This window comes from Dendropsophus ebraccatus, chromosome 10, assembly GCF_027789765.1.
Source record: "Dendropsophus ebraccatus isolate aDenEbr1 chromosome 10, aDenEbr1.pat, whole genome shotgun sequence".
NCBI classification, from domain to species: Eukaryota; Metazoa; Chordata; class Amphibia; order Anura; family Hylidae; genus Dendropsophus; species Dendropsophus ebraccatus.
Genome location: NC_091463.1, coordinates 4,597,416 through 4,615,836, shown reverse-complemented (window position 1 = coordinate 4,615,836; position 18,421 = coordinate 4,597,416).

Sequence of the window (18,421 nt, the reverse complement as noted above, 5' to 3'; positions counted from 1 at the left end):
ACTCTCCCCTCTAATGTACTGTACCACTGTCCTCTCTAATGTACTGTACCACTGTCCTCTCTAATGTACTGTACCACTATCCCCTCTAATGTACTGTACCACTGTCCCCTCTAATGTACTGTACCACTGTCCTCTCTAATGTACTGTACCACTGTCCTCTAATGTACTGTACCACTGTCCCCTCTAATATACTGTACCACTGTCCTCTAATGTACTGTAACACTGTCCCCTCTAATGTACTGTACCACTGTCCCCTCTAATGTACTGTACCACTGTCCTCTCTAATGTACTGTACCACTGTCCCCCCTAATGTACTGTACCACTGTCCCCTCTAATGTACTGTACCACTGTCCTCTAATGTACTGTACCACTCTCCCCTCTAATGTACTGTACCACTGTCCCCTCTAATGTACTGTACCACTGTCCCCTCTAATGTACTGTACCACTGTCCCCTCTAATGTACTGTACCACTGTCCTCTAATGTACTGCACCACTCTCCCCTCTAATGTACTGTACCACTGTCCTCTAATGTACTGTACCACTGTCCCCTCTAATGTACTGTACCTCTGTCCTCTAATGTACTGCACCACTCTCCCCTCTAATGTACTGTACCACTGTCCTCTAATGTACTGTACCACTCTCCCCTCTAATGTACTGTACCACTGTCCTCTAATGTACTGTAACACTGTCCCCTCTAATGTACTGTACTACTGTCCTCTAATGTACTGTACCACTCTCCCCTCTAATGTACTGTAGTACTGTCCTCTCTAATATACTGTACCACTGTCCCCTCTAATGTACTGTACCATTGTCCTCTCTAATATACTGTACCACTGTCCTCTAATATACTGTACCACTGTCCTCTAATGTACTGTACCACTGTCCCCTCTAAGGTACTGTACCACTGTCCTCTAATGTACTGTACCACTGTCCTCTAATGTACTGTACCACTGTCCCCTCTAATATACTGTACCACTGTCCCCTCTAATGTACTGTACCACTGTCCTCTAATGTACTGTACCACTGTCCTCTAATGTACTGTACTACTGTCCCCTCTAATGTACTGTACCGCTGTCCCCTCTAATGTACTGTACCACTTTCCCCTCTAATGTACTGTACCACTGCCCTCTAATGTACTGTACCACTGTCCCCTCTAATGCACTGTACCACTGTCCCCTCTAATGTACTGTACCACTGTCCCCTCTAATGTACTGTACCACTGTCCCCTCTAATGTACTGTACCTCTGTCCCCTCTAATGTACTGTACTACTGTCCCCTCTAATATACTGTACCACTGTCCTCTAATGTATTGTGCCACTGTCCTCTCTAATGTACTGTACCTCTGTCCTCTCTAATGTACTGTACCACTGTCCTCTAATCATTGTTTCCCAATCTGTCACTTGCAAACTGTCAACAGGACATAATGGGGGTTGTAGTTCTGCAGGTTCTGGAACACTGCCCATATTAGTCTATATAATGAGTGGGTCATCACAGACACACCACTGTTGGAATTGTTTAAAGGAGAAGTTTGGCAAAATCTTTTATTAAAGTATTGTATTGCCCCCCAAAAGTTAAAAATGATAAAATGGTGATGTCACTTCCTGGATAAGCTGTGCAGGCTGTGGCTGCTGGAGAGGATGATGGCAGGGGGATGCTCTGTGTCCCTCCAATGCCCTGTGTCCCTCAGTGTCCCCCTGCCATCATCCTCTCCAACAGCCACAGCCCGCACAGCTCTGGGAGTCGGGTCGTGACATCACCATGTTATCCAGGAAGTGACATCACCATGTTATCCAGGAAGTGACATCACCATTTTATCCAGGAAGTGAAACCTTGATGCAGTAGTAAGTGCAGGGAAAAAACACTTTATAAGCATTTCCCGTAATAAGTGTATATTGGTGATTTGTATAACTTTTGGGGGGGAATACAATACTTAAATAAAAATTTTCCCCGGACTTCTCCTTTAAGTTTCCAAGTCTATGATGAGTGATCCGGAGCTGCTGAGTGCGTGTATCTAAGTCTATGATGTGATACGGCCTCAGAGAAGCACAAGCCCTATACCCCCATGAATTATTGTTATATTTGTAATGACAGGAGATTGCAGTGGTTGGGGGTGTCACTCTGGAGAACCATGATGAATCCTCTCGGTATAAGTGAAGCCTCCTCGGAGCGGAGAATGATTACATTACCAAATGCTTTCAGATTATGGAGGAGAGGATGAGTAAGATGCCGCTTTACAGCCACAACCTCAGTGCATTCCAGAAGAAGGACCTGTACTTTTCCTTCTGAATCCATCATTGTGTCACATCTGCGGGGGCTGAAAGTAAAACTTTTAAATCACTTCCATCCTCTACGTCTGGAGCTCAATACATCATCCGATGTAATAGAAGAGCCAGCAATGTATAGGATCTGTGTTACCAAGCCTCCCAAGGGCACCGAATATTAACTTTAAGCTACACAGGCACTTTTTTTGGTGCTGATCTATAGAGCTGGAACTTCGTAACACTGCGCTTCTCTTTAAAGGGGTATTCCACCAGTGACCTCCTTCTGCGCTCCCCCCTTGTTCGTACCTCCAAGACTTTGCCCGAGCCTCCCCCATACTTTGGAACTCACTGCCCCGACACATCCGTCTCTCACTGCCCCGACACATCCGGCTCTCACTGCCCCGACACATCCGTCTCTCACTGCCCCGACACATCCAGGTCTCTCACTGCCCCGACACATCCGGCTCTCACTGCCCCGACACATCCGGCTCTCACTACCCCGACACATCCGTCTCTCACTACCCCCGACACATCCGGCTCTCACTGCCCCGATACATCCGTCTCTCACTGCCCCGACACATCCGGCTCTCACTGCCCCGACAAATCCGGCTCTCACTGCCCCGACACATCCGGCTCTCACTGCCCCGACACATCCGGCTCTCACTACCCCGACACATCCGGCTCTCACTACCCCCGACACATCCGGCTTTCATCCACCATCAAGTCCTTCAAAAGTGACCTGAAAACCCATCTCTTCACACTAGGCTACAACCTATAATAACTCTGCATCACACTTGAATGGCTGCACGTTACCTCTTGTTTCTCTCCCATTACCTTATAGATTGTGAGCCCTCGCGGGCAGGGTCCTCTTCCCCATATATCAGTCTGCCATCTGCCTTCATGTAATGTGTTTTGATCTTGTAATGTTCTTGTTTGTTACCCCTGTTGCCTGTATAACGCATTGGAATCAAGGGCGCTTTATAAATAAATATAAATAATAATAAATAATTCTACTCACACATAACTTTTGATAAGTTGCTGCCCATGGCGAGACTACCAGTTCCTTCCATACTTGTTATTCAGTCTCCTTCCCCCAGTTCTGCTGAAGACGCTAAAATCTGTGTGTGAGCCTCTCTCTTTGTCTTCCCCTTCTCCTCCCTCCCTTCTGAGACAGCTAATGTAAACAAGTCCCTGGCAGGCTGTATCTGCAACATTGTAGCTTCTTTGTAAAGCTGGTAGGGTTAATCTGAGGTCAAATTGCTGTAGAAACTGGACTGCCTGTGTCCATGACCATGTACCAAATTACTGCTCAGACCCAATTTAAAGGGGTTATCCAGGATTAGAGAAAGCACAGCTACTTGCAAAACCAGCGCTGCAAAGGAACGGAGCTGCAACAGTATGACCAAACAAAAGACAGGAAAAGCGCTGTTTCTGGAAGAAAGCGGCCATGTTTTTCTTAAAGAATAATTCCTTTAAGTTATTATAAATGTGCTGCAATACCAACCATAAACACGCATAATGCTCTTTTTTTACATTTACATTTTACAAGCAACAGAAGCATATGCTAATACACACACACACAAAACAACTATAAATCACCAGTAATGGTGGCTAGAGTAAAGCAGCCATGTTGTTGTTTTTTTAAAAGGAAACCCATGATGAAGAAGAATCAGCTGTAACTAGTGAAAACATAAAGGTATTGGATGTAGTAAAGTGCTGCGTGGGGGAGACCAGGAAAACGCGCGGTCATCAGCACGCTGCTCCTGCAGGCCTGTGGGGGTCGCTCCCCCTTCAGGGCTCTGGCTCCGATACAACCGTCGCCAGGAGTCTGGACTCTCCTACTAAACCCTGAAGCAGACGCTCCACATCCTCTTCCTACATTAGAACAAGCTGGAGGCTCCTCAGCGTGCCCTGGAAACAGGCCCAGGCACTGAAACCCAGGCCGGGAACATCCACAATCACCGGTGGAAAACATAAAGAGATTCCATTAAAGTTTACTAATCCCCGGTCCATGTGCACAAGTCATTATCTGTGAAACATGGCCGTGTACGGCCGTGGTGGGCACCGAGCCCTCACCGCAGGAATAACCCTCATCACTACGTAATGCTGAACATCTGACAAGCTCCAGTGTGCTGCAATCCACCGATGACGTCACCATCCAGCAGCTGAAGGACTACAACCCTCAGCAGAGCGCTACTGGTTTCTGCCCTTTCCCCCCCCCCCCCCCCCCCCCAACATCCCACTTCAGCTTATTCCCCAAATAAAGTATCTTCCAAGATGGAGCAGCTGCATATGGGTGACCTCCTCTAATCTGTATGAAACCAGCATTAGGCTAGATTCACACATACGATATCCGCAGCGCATTTCACGCTGCAAGTTTGCAGCAAAATCTGCTGCAGATACCTTCCCTGTTATTACATACTACCTATATGTTGGCCCCCTTAACCCCTCACCGCTGGGACCATACTTTACCTGCTCCACGCTGCGGATGCATCTGAGACTCCTGGAGGTCCTGCTCAGCCAATCAGTGACTGCGACAGGGCCGTGCACTGATTGGCTGAGCGGGACCGATAGGGACCGGGAGCCTCATATGCAGCCGGAGCCTGGAGCAGGTAAAGTATGGTCCGCGGGATGACAATCCCCCTGCCAGTATGGAATCACATTGAAAATGAGAAAAAAGGTATCCGCAGCAAACTTGCAGCATGAGACCCGCTGCGGATACGGTATGTGGGTTTCTACCCTTAGCAGGGCTGTTTTAACATCTGCTGCTGCCCTAGGCACTAAACCTAAAGACGCCCCATCTACCCGCACCTATTGGTGATACCAGACCTGACCAATACCACCATACCCCCCTCCCCCCTGGAAAAGACACTAGATTTACTGGCAAGTCTGAACGGGAGGAGGGAAACTAAAAAAAAATAAAAACAAAGAAATTTGTTTTTTCTGTCCCCCTGCTCCCTGGTGCTGCCCCCCTGCAAGGTGCTGCCCTAGGCACCGGACCACAGGTGCCTAGTGGTAAATACGGCCCTGACCCTTAGAGAGATATCATGAGAAATTCAGGTCAAGGTAAAGCTAGAGAGTCCAAAAAAGCCGTTGTTTGCACTGACTTCAATGCAAATCATTTCATAAAAAGTACCTTGTGTGAACATAGCCTAAATCTAAAGTAAACCCTGAATTGACACCACGTGTGTCTTATCTATGAGCAGGGGCTGCTGCTCTGGACCCAGCATGGCAGAAGGCCCGCCAGCTCAGCCAATCACTAGTGTGACTGCGGGGGCAGTTTCTACCTAGGGGGGGGGGAACACAGACAGCTTTCACACCTTTACTGCAGCTTCACAACACGGTACTCCAATGGGCTGATAAGCGCGGAGTGCAGGACCCCAGGTCACGTCAGTAGATTACAATGACATATTATTAGGGATGATAGAAGGACGGCACAAGTCACACAGAGCCGGAGACTCGGCCGCAGGCTTTAACGATTATAATCATGTTTAGCACATTAATTACTGGGAAAAAGGGAAAAAAGACTTCTATGGCGCACAATGCTTCACGTATTTGATCTCTTTCACCCATTAATTACATTGCAATCTGAAATCAACCCCAATCAGCTGGGGTTATACAAATCCACAGAGAAGAGGCCAGAAATTTACATAAGCGGGAAGAGACAAGAGCCTCGTGTTCCATAGAAATGAACTAATTCCTGTAATCTGTAACTTCATTAAAATGCAACAGAAAGCAATGGACTGCAGGCGCTGGTAACAAGAAGAAAATAGATGGTAATCAGGTACAAGCTGCGTCTAATGTGGCTGTAACCGTCCTGATAGGATTTGGCTGGGAGGAGAGATGACATCTTCCCAATTATCACTCCCACATGTCCTATCCGCAGTCAGATGTACAGAATCCGATCATACCAAACACAAGCTGCCGCTTACTGATGCATGGCCTCATTACAAAGCCGCAAGAGATGCCACAACAGCAATACCCAGAGACAACCAGCCCCAAAGACAGTCCGCCAACAGGGGCCCCCGGGGACAGCCAGCGGTACATATATAAGCCAGACCACAGGGAGCTGCACATATCTGTATACAGTTACAAAGATTTGTAATTTACTTCTAATAAAAAATCTCCAGTCTTCCAGTACTTATCAGCTGCTGTATGTCCTGCAGGAAGTGGTGAATTCTCTCCAGTCTGACACAGTGCTCTCTGCTGCCACCTCTGTCCATGTCAGGAACTGTCCAGAGCAGGAGAGGTTTTCTATGGGGATTTGCTGCTGCTCTGGAAAGTTCCTGACATGGACAGAGGTGGCAGCAGAGAGCACTGTGTCAGACTGGGGAGAATAATCTACTTCCTGCAGGGCATACAGCAGCTGTTAAGTACTGGAAGACTGGGGATTTTTTAATAAAAGTAAATTACTGACAAGGAAAATATTTTCACCGGAATACCCTTTTAAATAAAGCCTAACCCCATGCAGTCCGCTGGACTTACTAAGAAACGCACACCTCATAGCATATCCAGTAAGACCTGGCGCAGAAATCGATAACTGTTCCAGAGCAGGTGTAGACTTCAGCCATGGTGTGGGGGAGGGGTTGCTTTGCCCGTCCACTGACTGAGTGGTTTGTGCAGAGATCTGCCCCTATTCCCTGGTGTGGGAGAGATCTGCCCCTATTCCCTGGTGTGGGAGAGATCTGCCCCTATTCCCTGGTGTGGGAGAGATCTGCCCCTATTCCCTGGTGTGGGAGAGATCTGCCCCTATTCCCTGGTGTGGGAGAGATCTGCCCCTATTCCCTGGTGTGGGAGAGATCTGCCCCTATTCCCTGGTGTGGGAGAGATCTGCCCCTATTCCCTGGTGTGGGAGAGATCTGCCCCTATTCCCTGGTGTGGGAGAGATCTGCCCCTATTCCCTGGTGTGGGAGAGATCTGCCCCTATTCCATGGTGTGGGAGAGATCTGCCCCTATTCCCTGGTGTGGGAGAGATCTGCCCCTATTCCCTGGTGTGGGAGAGATCTGCCCCTATTCCCTGGTGTGGGAGAGATCTGCCCCTATTCCATGGTGTGGGAGAGATCTGCCCCTATTCCCTGGTGTGGGAGAGATCTGCCCCTATTCCATGGTGTGGGAGAGATCTGCCCCTATTCCCTGGTGTGGGAGAGATCTGCCCCTATTCCATGGTGTGGGAGAGATCTGCCTCTATTCCCTGGTGTGGGAGAGATCTGCCTCTATTCCCTGGTGTGGGAGAGATCTGCCCCTATTCCATGGTGTGGGAGAGATCTGCCCCTATTCCCTGGTGTGGGAGAGATCTGCCCCTATTCCCTGGTGTGGGAGAGATCTGCCCCTATTCCATGGTGTGGGAGAGATCTGCCTCTATTCCCTGGTAGTGGAGAGATCTGCCCCTATTCCATGGTGTGGGAGAGATCTGCCCCTATTCCATGGTGCTGTGGGAGAGATCTGCCCCTATTCCCTGGTGTGGGAGAGATCTGCCTCTATTCCCTGGTGTGGGAGAGATCTGCACCTATTCCATGGTGGTGGAGAGATCTGCCCCTATTCCCTGGTGTGGGAGAGATCTGCCCCTATTCCATGGTGGTGGAGAGATCTGCCCCTATTCCCTGGTGTGGGAGAGATCTGCCCCTATTCCCTGGTGGTGGAGAGATCTGCCCCTATTACCTGGTGGGGGAGAGATCTGCCTCTATTCCCTGGTGTGGGAGAGATCTGCCTCTATTCCCTGGTGTGGGAGAGATCTGCCTCTATTCCCTGGTGTGGGAGAGATCTGCCTCTATTCCCTGGTGTGGGAGAGATCTGCCTCTATTCCCTGGTGTGGGAGAGATCTACCTCTATTCCCTGGTGTGGGAGAGATCTGCCTCTATTCCCTGGTGTGGGAGAGATCTGCCCCTATTCCATGGTGTGGGAGAGATCTGCCCCTATTCCATGGTGGTGGTGGGGGAGAGATCTGCCCCTATTCCATGGTGGTGGTGGGGAGATCTGCCCCTATTCCCTGGTGTGGGAGAGATCTGCACCTATTCCATGGTGGTGGTGGTGGAGAGATCTGCCCCTATTCCATGGTGGTGGAGAGATCTGCCCCTATTCCCTGGTGGTGGAGAGATCTGCCCCTATTTCCTGGTGTGGGAGAGATCTGCCCCTATTCCCTGGTGTGGGAGAGATCTGCCTCTATTCCATGGTGCTGTGGGAGAGATCTGCCCCTATTCCATGGTGTGGGAGAGATCTGCCCCTATTCCCTGGTGTGGGAGAGATCTGCCTCTATTCCATGGTGCTTTGGTAGAGATCTGCACCTATTCCCTGGTATGGGAGAGATCTGCCCCATTCCCTGGTGTGGGAGAGATCTGCCCTTATTCCCTGGTGTGGGAGAGATCTGCCCCTATTCCCTGGTGTGGGAGAGATCTTCCCCTATTCCCTGGTGTGGGAGAGATCTGCCCCTATTCCATGGTGTGGGAGAGATCTGCCCCTATTCCCTGGTGTGGGAGAGATCTGCCCCTATTACCTGGTGTGGGAGAGATCTGCCCCTATTCCCTGGTGTGGGAGAGATCTGCCCCTATTCCCTGGTGTGGGAGAGATCTGCCTCTATTCCCTGGTATGGGAGAGATCTGCCCCTATTCCCTGGTGTGGGAGAGATCTGCCCCTATTCCATGGTGTGGGAGAGATCTGCCCCTATTCCATGGTGTGGAAGAGATCTGCCTCTATTCCCTGGTGTGGGAGAGATCTGCCCCTATTCCATGGTGTGGGAGAGATCTGCCTCTATTCCATGGTGTGGGAGAGATCTGCCCCTATTCCATGGTGTGGGAGAGATCTGCCCCTATTCCATGGTGTGGGAGAGATCTGCCCCTATTCCCTGGTGTGGGAGAGATCTGCCCCTATTCCATGGTGGTGGTGGTGGAGAGATCTGCCCCTATTCCATGGTGGTGGAGAGATCTGCCCCTATTCCCTGGTGGTGGAGAGATCTGCCCCTATTCCCTGGTAGTGGAGAGATCTGCCCCTATTCCATGGTGTGGGAGAGATCTGCCTCTATTCCATGGTGTGGGAGAGATCTGCCCCTATTCCATGGTGTGGGAGAGATCTGCCTCTATTCCCTGGTAGTGGAGAGATCTGCCCCTATTCCATGGTGTGGGAGAGATCTGCCCCTAATCCATGGTGGTGGTGTGGGAGAGATCTGCCCCTATTCCCTGGTGTGGGAGAGATCTGCCCCTATTCCATGGTGTGGGAGAGATCTGCCCCTATTCCATGGTGTGGGAGAGATCTGCCTCTATTCCCTGGTGTGGGAGAGATCTGCCCCTATTCCATGGTGTGGGAGAGATCTGCCTCTATTCCCTGGTAGTGGAGAGATCTGCCCCTATTCCATGGTGTGGGAGAGATCTGCCCCTATTCCATGGTGGTGGTGTGGGAGAGATCTGCCCCTATTCCCTGGTGTGGGAGAGATCTGCCCCTATTCCATGGTGTGGGAGAGATCTGCCCCTATTCCATGGTGTGGGAGAGATCTGCCCCTATTCCATGGTGGTGGTGTGGGAGAGATCTGCCCCTATTCCATGGTGTGGGAGAGATCTGCCCCTATTCCCTGGTGTGGGAGAGATCTGCCTCTATTCCATGGTGCTTTGGTAGAGATCTGCACCTATTCCCTGGTGTGGGAGAGATCTGCCCCTATTCCCTGGTGTGGGAGAGATCTGCCTCTATTCCCTGGTATGGGAGAGATCTGCCCCTATTCCCTGGTGTGGGAGAGATCTGCCCCTATTCCATGGTGTGGGAGAGATCTGCCCCTATTCCATGGTGTGGAAGAGATCTGCCTCTATTCCCTGGTGTGGGAGAGATCTGCCCCTATTCCATGGTGTGTGAGAGATCTGCCTCTATTCCATGGTGTGGGAGAGATCTGCCCCTATTCCATGGTGTGGGAGAGATCTGCCTCTATTCCCTGGTAGTGGAGAGATCTGCCCCTATTCCATGGTGTGGGAGAGATCTGCCCCTATTCCATGGTGGTGGTGTGGGAGAGATCTGCCCCTATTCCCTGGTGTGGGAGAGATCTGCCCCTATTCCATGGTGTGGGAGAGATCTGCCCCTATTCCATGGTGTGGGAGAGATCTGCCTCTATTCCCTGGTGTGGGAGAGATCTGCCCCTATTCCATGGTGTGGGAGAGATCTGCCTCTATTCCCTGGTAGTGGAGAGATCTGCCCCTATTCCATGGTGTGGGAGAGATCTGCCCCTATTCCATGGTGGTGGTGGTGGAGAGATCTGCCCCTATTCCATGGTGTGGGAGAGATCTGCCCCTATTCCCTGGTGTGGGAGAGATCTGCCCCTATTCCATGGTGTGGGAGAGATCTGCCCCTATTCCATGGTGTGGGAGAGATCTGCCCCTATTCCATGGTGGTGGTGTGGGAGAGATCTGCCCCTATTCCCTGGTGTGGGAGAGATCTGCCCCTATTCCCTGGTGTGGGAGAGATCTGCCCCTATTCCCTGGTGTGGGAGAGATCTGCCCCTATTCCCTGGTGTGGGAGAGATCTGCCCCTATTCCCTGGTGTGGGAGAGATCTGCCCCTATTCCCTGGTGGTGGTGGGGGAGAGATCTGCCCCTATTCCCTGGTGTCCGCCGGGGCGCAGATTATAAACCTGCCCCACTATACCAGAGATTCATGAAATCCCGCCCTTCCTCCACACCTTGTATTTTTTTTTTTTTGCAAATGAGATGACAAAAATATACATAGAAATTGCTGCAATACGTTCTTGAGAAAGCCAAGGAGCCAATCTCCTAGAGTCTGATGGATGAGATACGGGATTCCTGTGAGATCTCCGGCCGCCCCTGACATATCTCCTATTCCCAGGCGGGTTAGCACTTGCCCTACAGGCTCCTTCCTTATGGTTCGTTTCCTAGAGCCGAGCTTACTACATTCTCATCAGCACTTTCCTAGAAATCCTTCCTCACACCTGGCCTCATGTCAAACATCATTTTTCCTGCTTTATCACCTTATTACAAGAGAAATTCACTCAGCAGCTCCTGTCCTAATGATATTACTACTGTTACAGCGTATGACACTACTCTGCAGGCGTCATCCTGAGGCGGGGGTCTCCAACCAGCCACATTATAGGCAATGAACATTGCTGCCCTTGTTACATTGAGAAAAAAATCAGACAACTTGTGCAAAAGACTGACCAGGAGGGCGCCGGCCCGCCGGGGCCTCATCGGACTGACCAGGAGGACACCGGGGCCTCACCAGACTGACCAGGAGGACGCCGGGGCCTCACCAGACTGACCAGGAGGACGCCGGGGCCTCACCAGACTGATCAGGAGGACGCCAGGGCCTCACCAGACTGACCAGGAGGGCGCCGGCCCGCCGGGGCCTCACCAGACTGACCAGGAGGACGCCGGGGCCTCACCAGACTGACCAGGAGGACGATGGGGCCTCACCAGACTGACCAGGAGGACGCCGGGGCCTCACCAGACTGACCAGGAGGACGCCGGGGCCTCACCAGACTGACCAGGAGGACGCCGGGGCCTCACCAGACTGACCAGGAGGACGCCGGGGCCTCACCAGACTGACCAGGAGGATGCCGGGGCCTCACCAGACTGACCAGGAGGACGCCGGGGCCTCACTAGACTGACCAGGAGGGCACCGGGGCCTTACCAGACTGACCAGGAGGGCGCCGGCCCGCCGGGGCCTCACCAGACTGACCAGGAGGATGCCAGGGCCTCACCAGACTGACCAGGAGGATGCCAGGGCCTCACCAGACTGACCAGGAGGACGCCGGGTCTCACAAGACTGACCAAGAAGGTACCGGGGCCTCACCAGACTGACCAGGAGGATGCCTAGGCCTCACCAGACTGACCAGGACGACGCCGGGGCCTCACCAGACTGACCAGGAGGATGCCGGTGTAACGCCTGGAGTAGTGGATCCACTGGACCGTCACCAGCGATGGCACTAACCTTACCAGGGAGCGGAGTCTAAGGGGCCGCTGGTTTTCACCAGAGCCCGCCGCAAGGCGGGATGGACTTGCTGCGGCAGGCGACCCCCAGGTCGCTACCCCTGGCTTGGTTGCTAGTGACGGCAAGCGAGGCGTGGCAGGAGCAGTAGGCAGGAGATGGTGCTGGCAGAGGTCTGTAGGCGTAACCGCAGGTGACAGGCTGAACACAGGAGCAATGGAGTAACAGGGGAGCAGGAACCAGGAACAAGGACTAGGGACCAGGTAGCGGATAGGAATCAGGAACAAGGACTTGGGACCAGGTAGCGGATAGGAATCAGGAACAACAGGGGGCTGGGCCAAACGCTATGGGAAGCAAGTAGAGGCTCCAACCCAAGGGACAGGGCATGCTGGGATTTATAGGGAGTGATTGGTGCAACTAACCAATTAAGGGCGGACTGGCCCTTTAAATCTGAGACAGCCGGCGCGCGCGCGCCCTAGGAGTCGGGGACGCGCGCGCCGGCCGGCACAGACGGAGACAGGAGCGGAGGAGAGGTGAGGCGCCCCCAGGGGCCGAACTAGCAGCAGCGCCGGGTCCCTGCACAAGGACCCCGGCGGCTGCATGGGGCAGGAGGAGGTCGCGGCGGCGGCCCGGGACGCTGCCGCGGCCGTGACAGTACCCCCCCCCCCCTTTGGCCTCCCCCTCTTTCTTGCCTGCAGAAGGAGGCATCAGGCAAATCTTGGTATTCCGCCGGTAGGCCGGACAAAGGCTTGGCGGGCTCGGCTGACAACATAGAGTGCTTGGGCTGAGGTGACCTCAGACACTGGTTGGAACAGTCCTGACCCCAACTGAGAATCTTCCCGATTCTCCAGTCCAGTTTAGGGGCATGTAATTGCAGCCAAGGGAGTCCCAGGAGGATGGTGGAAGAAGAATGGGGCAGGACGTAGAAGGAGATCTTTTCCAGATGTGAAGTGCCCACCTGGAGGACTAGAGGTGCGGTCTGGTAGTGCACATGGTCGGTAAGAATCTCGCCCGTGACCGAGGAGATAGTCAGGGGTCTGGCTAGTGGGGTCACGGGTAGCCGCCATCTCTGGACCAATGTAGCTGCAATAAAATTGCCTGCTGACCCAGAATCGAGAAAGGCAGTAGTCTGGTGAGTTTGTCCTGAGGGTGTCTGGATGGAAACTGGCACAGACAAACTTGGAGGGGTGGCATTCACACTCAGGGAGACCTCTCCCACCGGACCTAGGTGCTGGAGTTTCCCGGACGCTTGAGGACGTTGGGGACATCTCAGCCGAAAGTGATCCGAACCACCGCAGTAGAGGGAGAGATTCAGCTCCAGACGACGAAGTCTTTCATCAGGCGTCAGGTGAGCCCGTTCCACCTGCATAGGAATCTCAGGAGTCGACTGGGACTCCGGAACGTCAGGATTCTGGAAGACCGGCGCCAGCTGGTGATGGCGACGGGACAGGCCTAGTTGCCGTTCATGCCAGACCTCCTCCTCTCTCTCAGAAAAACGAGTATCGACCCTGGTGGCCAGTAGGATGAGTTCGTTAAGGGAGGTAGGTAGGTCTCGGGCGGAAAGCACATCTCTCACCCGACTGGACAGGCCCTTCTTGAAGGTGGCTATTAGAGCGGCCTCATTCCAGTCTAATTCTGCCGCCAGAGTGCGGAACTGGATGGCGTAGTCACCAACAAAGGAGCTCCCTTGAGAGAGGTTGAGGAGAGCAGTTTCAGCTGAAGAGGCACGGGCAGGTTCCTCAAAGACGGAGCGAAACTCGACTAGGAAGGTACGGAGATTGGCAGCAGCAGGGTCATCTCGGTCCCACAGCAGCGTGGCCCAGCTCAGAGCTCTACCCTCCAATAGGCTGATGATGAAAGCCACTTTAGAGCGCTCGGTGGGAAACTGACTACTTAAAAGTTCAATATGCATAGTGCACTGAGTCAGGAATCCTCTGCACAACTTGGAGTCACCAGAGTATTTGCTTGGGAGAGCCAGTCGAAGTGTAGAAAAAGCAGCAGGAGGTGGTGTGTGCTGGGCTGTAGTATGCTGCTGTACGGCGGCAGTGAGTTGCTGGATCTGCTGCGACTGTTGCTGGATTTGTTGAGCCTGTAGGGCGACCACTCGGGCTATGTCACGGATATCAGGCACCTCGCCGGGATCCATGGTTGGAGCCTACTGTAACGCCTGGGGTAGTGGTTCCACTGGACCGTCACCAGCGATGGCACTAACCTCACCAGGGAGCGGAGTCTAAGGGGTCGCTGGTTTTCACCAGAGCCCGCCGCAAGGCGGGATGGACTTGCTGCGGCAGGCGACCCCCAGGTCGCTACCCCTGGCTTGGTTGCTAGTGACGGCAGGTGAGGCGTGGCAGGAGCAGTAGGCAGGAGATGGTGCTGGCAGAGGTCTGTAGGCGTAACCGCAGGTGACAGGCTGAACACAGGAGCAATGAAGTGACAGGGGAGCAGGAACCAGGAACAAGGACTAGGGACCAGGTAGCGGATAGGAATCAGGAACAACAGGGGGCTGGGCCAAACGCTATGGGAAGCAAGTAGAGGCTCCAACCCAAGGGACAGGGCATGCTGGGATTTATAGGGAGTGATTGGTGCAACTAACCAATTAAGGGCGGACTGGCCCTTTAAATCTGAGACAGCCGGCGCGCACGCGCCCTAGGAGGCGGGGACGCGCGCGCCGGCCGGCACAGACGGAGACAGGAGCGGAGGAGAGGTGAGGCGCCCCCAGGGGGCGAACTAGCACAAGGACCCCGGCGGCTGCATGGGGCAGGAGGAGGTCGCGGCGGCGGCCCGGAACACGGGACGCCGCCGCGGCCGTGACAGCCGGGGCCTCACCAGACTGACCAGAAGGACGCCGGGGCCTCACCAGACTGACCAGGAGGATGCCGGAGCCTCACCAGGCGGACCAGGAAGATGCCGGGGCCTCACCAGACTGACCAGGAGGATGCCAGGGCCTCACCAGACTGACCAGGAGGATGCCGGAGCCTCACCAGACTGACCAGGACGCCGGGGCCTCACCAGACTGACCAGGAGGATGCCGGGGCCTCACCAGACTGACCAGGAGGACGCCGGGGCCTCACCAGACTGACCAGGAGGACTCCGGGGCCTCACCAGACTGACCAGGAGGACTCCGGGGCCTCACCAGACTGACCAGGAGGACTCCGGGGCCTCACCAGACTGACCAGGAGGACTCCGGGGCCTCACCAGACCGACCAGGAGGATGCCCGAGCCTCACCAGACTGACCAGGACGCCGGGGCCTCACCAGACTGACCAGGAGGATGCCGGGGCCTCACCAGACTGACCAGGAGGATGCCGGGCCTCACCAGACTGACCAGGAGGACTCCGGGGCCTCACCAGACTGACCAGGAGGATGCCGGAGCCTTACCAGACTGACCAGGACGCCGGGGCCTCACCAGACTGACCAGGATGACTCCGGGGCCTCACCAGACTGACCAGGAGGATGCCGGAGCCTCACCAGACTGACCAGGACGCCGCCGGGGCCTCACCAGACTGACCAGGAGGACGCCGGGGCCTCACCACACTGACCAGGAGGATGCCGGGGCCTCACCACACTGACCAGGAGGACTCCGGGGCCTCACCAGACTGACCAGGAGGATGCCGGAGCCTCACCAGACTGACCAGGACGCCGGAGCCTCACCAGACTGACCAGGACGCCGGGGCCTCACCAGACTGACCAGGAGGATGCCGGGGCCTCACCAGACTGACCAGGAGGATGCCGGGGCCTCACCAGACTGACCAGGAAGACGCCGGAGCCTCACCAGGCTGACCAGGAAGATGCTGGAGCCTCACCGGTCTCGTAACCACCAACATCCAACAGCAGTATAACCCCCATGAGGCAATACCCTGGACCTTTAAGTCGTATTTCAAGCCATGCCCCCTCGTCGACTGAGAATGCATTCAGAATACAGAATAGATGTGTAATAGAAAGAGACATCAAACGTTGGTTCAGCCTGAAAACTCTGAAAATGTAGGTGTGTAAGCTGGGCCTGTCTCCTCTATCCATCCCACCTTACAGGACGGGCTCCATCCGCCGCTCACACTCCCTCCTTGTTGGAGCATCTGATAAAAGCTCATGTGTGTGAATGCAGCCTTGTACGCACCTGTATCCTCCTCACATCTATACATACCCAGAATGCCCAGCAGATGAGTGATTCTGTCTTTAGGCTTTTGTATTAGCGTATGAATGGACAAATGATTCAATGCCTCCATTTTCTTATAGTAGAGGAGTACTAGAATGGGGTCTTACAATGATGTCTGCCAGGCCTCCACACCTATCTAGCCTTCAACTCTCGAGCTATTGCAAAACTACAACTCCCATCATTCCTGGATAATAAACACCAACATTTTGGCTGTCCAGGCATGATGGGAGTTGTAATTCTGCAACAGCTGGAGGTCCGACGGTTCCCCATCCCTGAGCTAGACTATTAAAATCCTTCTCTGACTTGATAAAGTTTGAAGCAATAGATAACTGAGTACTATATACTGTTAATACTTGGCCCAGTTTGTGGGGAATATAACAAACAGCTATACTTACCTGGATGCTCCCACTTTCCTGAGCGCCCGGAATCTTCTATAATAATACTTCCACCGACGTGCAGACAGGAAATGTCCAGCCAGTCACCCCCTTTACCCATTTCCCCCTAACTTTTAAAAGAAGAAGGACGGTGCCTGCATAGTATTTTTCTAGTGATTTTGCATTCTATAAAGTATAAATAGTGTGCAGACTGTGAACAAGCAGGGATGCAAGAAGATTTTAGCTCTGAAACTTTAAACAGCGGCTGTTTCAACAATTTTACATAAATCTATAGTAAAAGTAAATATAAGTATATAGAGATAAATGTCTTCCCAGGACCCCTAAACACATCATTCACATTGAAAAGCTGCAAAAAGGTGACATGCTGACCGCTAAAGTCTCTGAAAAGAGAATAAAGGAGAAGACGTGAGTAGCGGGGAAGACGGAGACTGACACACTGGAAAGCTACTGAAAGCTCTAGTGTTATATCTTCTTCTAGGGCTGGATTCACAGCTTACACTGCTCAGTACTGTTCTATAATGTCCCCTGTGCTGTTGCTTCTTTTGAAGGTGTGATATAGAGATACAGGGGAGCAGGACTACCTCTTCTGTGTGTGTGTAGTGTATGGAGACATCATAGCAGCTAGTCTACACCCACTAGATCAAGGACAATAGAATATTCTATATGGAGTAGGCAGAGGAGAAAACTAGTGGAAAAAGTTCATACTTAGAAATACAGTAGTTCTGCTCCTCAAGCCTATCCTCAAGAATTACCTGGAAGAACAGGTATGCTGTAAGAATTGTGGTCGTAGCTGAGAAGTACACAATCCATAACACTATATGGAAACCGTAAAACGATGCTAGGAAGTGAATAGAAATCAGCCCCCTGCATGAAGATGCACGGACCTAGAGTACAATAACCCCATCCATACATAACACGTCAGTATAGCAGCAGATTACAGAAGGATTAATAAGACAGAGCTGAACTCCTATTCTGTGCAGTCTCCTCAGTATCTGAGCCGCCTGGAAAAATCTGGACTCATAAGAGAAAAGGAATCTTAAATATTTAGATGTTATTAATTAAACAGCGACGCGTCCTGAAGGCTCCAAGGCAAATGCACCATCTCCGTATGAGGAGCGGCTGTGAGGATGTGAATTGTCATACATTATAAATTGGATTGTCACAAAGCAGCAGCGATAATTGGAGTTACAGCTGTGTCTATCTCCATCCGTGCTCTGTGTGCATCAGGACGTTCAGTACATTGCACAACTACAGGCCTTACATAGGGAGAGAGGACCCTGCCCCCGAGGCCTTACATAGGGAGAGAGGACCCTGCCTGCCAGGGCTTACATAGGGAGAGAGGAGCCTGCCCCCGAGGCCTTACATAGGAAGAGAGGTCCCTGCCCCCGAGGCCTTACATAGGGAGAGAGGACCCAGCCCCCGAGGCCTTACATAGGGAGAGAGGTCCCTACCCCCGAGGCCTTACATAGGGAGAGAGGTCCCTACCCCCGAGGCCTTACATAGGGAGAGAGGACCCTGCCCCCGAGGCCTTACATAGGGAGAGAGGTCCCTACCCCCGAGGCCTTACATAGGGAGAGAGGAGCCTGCCCCCGAGGCCTTACATAGGGAGAGAGGACCCTGCCCCCGAGGCCTTACATAGGGAGAGAGGACCCTGCCCCCGAGGCCTTACATAGGGAGAGAGGTCCCTACCCCCCAGGCCTTA